This window comes from Echeneis naucrates, chromosome 5, assembly GCF_900963305.1.
Source record: "Echeneis naucrates chromosome 5, fEcheNa1.1, whole genome shotgun sequence".
NCBI lineage: Eukaryota > Metazoa > Chordata > Actinopteri > Carangiformes > Echeneidae > Echeneis > Echeneis naucrates.
In genome coordinates this window covers 19,981,029-19,987,428 of record NC_042515.1, presented here as the reverse complement: position 1 = coordinate 19,987,428, position 6,400 = coordinate 19,981,029, and positions in this window count along the sequence as shown.

Below are 6,400 nucleotides of genomic sequence, written 5' to 3'. Positions count from 1 at the left end.
GACATTCATAAACCACTTTGATAAAAACTTTGTTCTGACAAAAATAACACTGAATGCAAGTAACCCACATGGTTCTCCTCTCCTTCCATGGCAACGCCAACATGTGATTTCACAAAAGCTTTCTGCTCTTGTGGCTTGAGGTCAACAGGTATGAGGCCGTGATGGCAGAAATTAATTCTGTAGAGGACATTAGACATTCAGACTGCTTGACCCTACAGAGAAGCTCAAGCCGCGCATCTGTTTGGACATTAAGTGGCGTGAGTATTTCAGGAGTAAATCTTGGATGCTTGGCTGAGTTAAAAGCAAACAAAAAGAAAACTTCATAATAATAACAAATCGATGGTCCTTTCTTAATCGATGTCTTCCTTAAGGCCAAACTCAGAGGTACAGGAAGCAATCAAGGAAACAATGGCAGGTACAAGAGTAATTTTCTGGGACGAGAGCTTTGCAGATGGGAGGGGTGGGCAATTAATGAGAGGATGACCATCTGCGACCCAGCTGACAACAGTAACATGAAATCTGTGAACTGAACATCGATGCAAAATTTATGTCCAAGCAGTCATTCTGTGGCAGTAAATTTAGAACCAGTATCTTTGCGTATACATTAGCTTTGACAGTGTATCAGCTTTAAAAGAGCCTTTCCACATCAGTAATAACAGAATGAGTAGCAATAAAAGAAAATGGAATTTAAAAAAAAAATATATATTTCTCTCTCTCTCTCCCTCCCACACATTGGAGAAAATAGCACAAATGTAGATAACACAATAACTGTCTGAAAAACAGCATTTTAATCTGCTGTTTGTTAATTAGTCTAATTGTGGGCTTGAATCTATTGAGGAACATCTTGATCCTGATTAAGCTTCATGTGCACTCTCATGTTGACCAGCTTATTATTACAGGCGGCCCTTCAAAATTTGTTGGACAGAAGGATGTTGCCAAGTGAGGCATTAAATGAGGTGAAAGTTGATGAGAGAAAAGTAAAAATGAAAAACAATTATATTAATCATGAAGTAATATCTAGTTACTTTAAGGTGGAGATAATATATATATATAAATTTGGGAAGTTTGCTTTTGCAAATAGATATGTGCCCACAATTTTCATCCAACCTTATTCCAACTACATTGACAATTCACTGGTCCAATCATCTGGAAGCCAGGGGAGCAACACTGACTACTGTACGTATTTGTTTTGATGGTCTTGTGGAGGAAATGATCATTTACACAACCATAAAAGGTTGATTGAATATAAATATATATGCAATAATCTTCTATCATGGCATTGACGCTAAAAGGATTTGAGTTCCGCGCTCTTGACAATGTGAAATTGTTCTTTAATCTGACACTAGCGCTTGGCTCATGTTTAGGATGGTAGAGAAATGAATGCAGATTGTCTTCTGTCCTCCGGGAGTGTGTTGAGATCGACTCTGACTATTTACTCCACCCAATGTGGCGTTCATCCTGCCATCACTCAGTTTTGTCCAACCACCTTATTGGCATTATGAAAATGCAACAAATTTCAATACAAGCTGTGCATTTGTATTTAAGGCTCATATATTTATGAAAACCGACTAAATGGCCACTCGAGCAGAATTTAATGTCTGTGGCTACCCTTCATTAGACGGCATGATCAAATGTGACAAGACTACACAGGGATTTGCACACGCACACAAACACACTAACAGCTTCAGTATTGCACTTGCTTTGTGGTAAACAGACAGCTGAGGCAACTGTGATAGAGCTGAAGACCAGGCCACAACCGCTCCAGCAGCATGGACAGACCCTTTGCCTTTCCATACACTGATCGTATTCATCAGTCTACATGAATATCAGAATCTTCCATTAGAGTGCTAAATCACCTTTCGAACAGGCCTAATACATTTGGCACACATTTCACGCACTCATAATGGAAAACAGTTTATTTCTACTTCCAGTAGATCACAGAACCTTTGATACATACAAAGTAAATTTTTAATTTAAATAAATTTAGAAATTTAATAATAATCATAAGCTTTGCTTATATGGCACCTTTCAAAAACACTGCTGTTTTTTATCCAGAGAATTCCACTTCCAGTTATTCCAGTTTGCAGTGATGGCTGTTGGTGAAGTTGACTCATGCTTTGCCTGCCACAGCTGCTCGCGCCCAGTTATCAGGTAAATGAGTAGAGATAATAAAATGCTTTCCAGGTGTGGAAAGGAATAAACATCTGTTTGAACCCCAGTCAGATCCAGACTTAGGGGTTTTTTGAGAAGTTTGCTGTGACTAAAAGAAGAATCAGGGTGGTGCAGTTTATTAATGTTGTTTCCTGGTGTGCAGACACAGTGGTTGTGGCAATATCCCCAGAGTGCCTATATGACATAACAGAACAGGATCTTTCATTTGTTAGATGGGTTAATAGCCGTGTTAATGCATACTCTGACTGCAGTCACGAGGTTCCAGGTTGGTCTCGCTCACCTGCCGCCTTCATGCCTTGAATTATAAGATAATGCATGTGAAGAGGGTTAAAACCTCAATTTTCATCAGCGAGGTCGCTTAACTCATAATGAAAATAATGTTAGTTGCAGTCTCATATTAAATGTAATCTGAATGATACATTGGAATGCATGATTTTCTTGAACAGCACATTAAAAGGCCATGAAGATGCTGGAGCAATGTTCGTATCATAAAGTGGTGTAATGGGTTTAAAACTACAGCCCCTGGGGTCTCCTCTGACCTGTGATCATACTTTCGCAACCTTAATAGGCTGTGTTATTGTTTCTAGGCTATGGTCTGCAACATCTGGTGTCGTTATACTTAAGTTAAGAGCTGCTCTCCTCAGAACAACACTGGCTCACACCCCCTGTACAGGCGTGCTTATTAATGTACCTTGTTGCTCTCAGTCAACCAAATGTGCCTACAGAGAGCTCGGTAACAATATTCATAGTCGGGTTTATGATTTTCTTTTTTTGTTATTCAAGGTCGTTCTGTATAGGAATTATGTTACACCAATTTAATGAATTGGCTATTGTCACAAAATACATTCTCCGAATGGCAGCTATTTGCTCGAGTAGTGACTGCTTGAGTGAAATGATTGCTTTTGAAAAATCATGAAGGAATAGCTAAATTTCCTCTTTCAGCTCTACAGCTGATTGTAGTGAAACTGCTCCTGAGAGAGCATAAATAAAATGATTTTTACCTGCAGTGCTCTGTTTGTCTCTGACCTGCACAACAGAAACAAGGCATTACATCTTTATTTAACAGGGATCACTAGGACAATACATTCATATGGACATGGTCAGAAATGAAGTGTTTGATGCTGGCTGGAAAAGAAGAATATGGCGTGGCTTATTGAATGCAATAACAGATCAGTCATCGCTCGTGGATAGAACAGACTAAATCCATGGATTCAGAGCTCTCTAGTAACAACACAGTGCATCAAATACTGTACTTAAAATGGTATGAGGTCAGAAAACTCTTTCCCTGTCAGGTAGACGAGCAGAAACAAAATAGCATATTACTAGCAGTGAATAACATAGGGACTGAATAGCAGAGCTCTCCGTAATTCAGTCCATTTCATTTAGATGTTGGTGGCTGGAGAACAAACATTTCTGGATAGCTCTGAGACAATATGAAAACAGAGGAGTTGTGAGCAGTAGACGACATCCAGGGTGATGACCCCCAACAAGTTTTCCAGCTGTAGGCCTAATGAGGCCTGGTTCGCTGGTGTCGTATCCTTATTACTTTTGCTTATAATGAGGGTCAGCCTGTTAGGCCATTCAGCTCTGATCATCCTTATTAGGAGCCAAGTGAGGGAGAAAGAAAGGAAGAGAAACAGAGAGCGCTTGCTCAAAGAGAGACAATATTTTTACTACTCATCTGCTTGCGGTTATATTTTGTCTGAATATTGTGTACCCTGAATTCTAGATTCAGTCAGACTTGATTTTGTATTGATTTTTGTGTCAATGTGAAGAAGCTAGGGAATCATGATAAGCCTGAGATAATTACACTTGGTTTCACACAAATTCACACACACATGCACACACACTCTCTCTCTCTCCGCCTCTTTTTTGAAACGTCTGTCTATTTCCAGCTCATACTTTTTTACCCTCTAGTGTTAGATTGGACTGGGTGAAAGAAGAATGAAAAATCAATGAAGCAATGAAGAGAACTCTGCTATTAAAAGGTCCCTTGTGGAAACATGAAAAACACACACAATGCTATTAAATTAATAAGCTTAACACCACAAGTCACACTCCACCACTGCAAAGGTTGTACGGGTCATGGGGAATTAATTGGACTAAATTAGTAATGAGTAATAGAAAGGATGAAACTGTCTTGAGATGGAGATGATCAAAGCCAAGCAGGGTTTTATGGAGCAAACTGCAGGGGTGGGAGTAAGTCACACATGTGCAAATCATGTTATAAACCCGATTCCCGCATAAAATCGGTGAAAAGTAATTAGTTATGAAGAGTTTAGTTTTTGATGTCAATATTAGCCTGAAAGACTGAAACTGTTTATACCCTCTTGCTGACATTTGACAGTTTGTGGCAATTTAGAGTCTGAATCTTTTACTGCAAGTCACTCACTGATACAGTCACTGTTATTATCTTAATGTTATTATGATGGCCGATATTAGCACTGTTTCAAGAAGATATTGGGCTGGAAGCCCAAACCAGGCAGCATTTTGTGTGGAATTTATATGTTCTCCTCGTGCCTGTGTTCGTTCACTTGGGACACTCCAGCTTCCTCCCACAGTCTTAAGATCTGAAGTTCTTGTAGGCCTGAGTGTGAGCAAATGGGTTGTCCCCATATGTTAACCCTGTGAGACTGGCAACCAATCCTGGCTGAACCCCGGCCCCATCCAGCTGGGATTGGCTCCCGCCCCCCGCAACTCTGATGTATGAGCGGTATGAATAATGGATGGTTAAATGGATCTTATTAGTAGTAATTTCACCCCCACCGATACAGTTATGTTTTCACTTGTGTTTGTTTGTTTGTTTAATTGTAGGCATTTGTGTGGATCTGGAAAAAGTAGGCTATCCAGGAATTTTTGCAATATTTTTCCATATTTGATTCTTTGATCAGTTCTGTTAGGAGTGTGTGAAGATAATGCTGTCTGTCTGCACTCAGGTCTTCTCAGCCCACACATCCCTAGCCCTTCTTTGAAAGCTTTTGTCACTTGATCCTGGGGAAGCTGAAAGTGGCAGCATTGGAGATGAACTTTGTGGTTTTGGAAGGAAGGGGAGGAAGAAAGTGTATGCCCCCTTTTTGAGAGCCCGAGATCAAAGCAAACACATCATGCACGTACACGTTACATTTATACCTCGTTCAATGCTGAGCGACATACCTCAAAAAGAGAAATAAAGCATTCAGAAACAGCATACAAATCCCTCTCATTCTTTGCGCAGGTTGGAATGTAAAAAGATTCTCCAAACATAGACTCAAAAATTGCTTCAAATGGATATTCAGCGAGAAGCATGTGGAGGAATGTGCACTTCAGATGGGTGAAGCGGGGGGGGACAGAGAAAAGAAGAGGCCCGAGTAGCCCCACTTTCAAGTTATGGAAGCCCTTTGAGTATACACTGCATCACAGTCAACTGGAGAGTAATTCTGCTTCGTTTTAATTTGGAGGAAAGGCAAAGGCATATGGTTTTGCAGCTGCGCCCTTAGTAACATGAGAATGTGGCATGGAGCACAGTACAGCAAGATGTATTTAGGGAAGACTGATGTGGATCTTTGTGCTGATAAGGTAATTACACCCAATCTACAACATGTAAGGATGTAAGGAGCAAATAAATAAACAAAACTGTATATTAACAACATTCTTTTATGTAGATGCATCTTCAGCTTTGTTTTGGCCGTCAACGCACAGCACTTTCACCTCAAGCAAGTAGGTTCAGGGTTGAAACCCCAGGCCTGGGGCCTCTTTGTGCTGAGTTTACATGTTCCTCCTGTGCCTGCCTTGGTCTGATGACTATCGGCATCAGTGTTTATGTCAATATGTCATTCTTTTGATAAACTTGCCTGTTCATTGTACCCCTGCTCCCACCCAATTTCAGCTGGGATTGGCTCCTGCCCTCCAACTTGGACCTCAAAGTTAAGCAGTACATTAATGGATGGACCTGTGCAGATGATGCACAGTTGATTTATATATTTTTTTTTTATAGAAACGGCTTTATGTTTATGGATTGCTATGGAGCTGAGGCACGCTACAGGGTAAGGTAATGTGTGTGTATGTCAGAGCAAACAACGCTTTTCATGTTGCATGTAGTTATTTGACCCACTGTTCATATATTGACTGCAGCAGCTGAAACGTAGAATCACATTTCACAAGTCAGGTGCAGCATTTTTTTTCTCATCAGCAGTCATAGCATTATGAGATTGTTATGTTTGGACAGGCATCACAAACAAGGGGGTGGTTA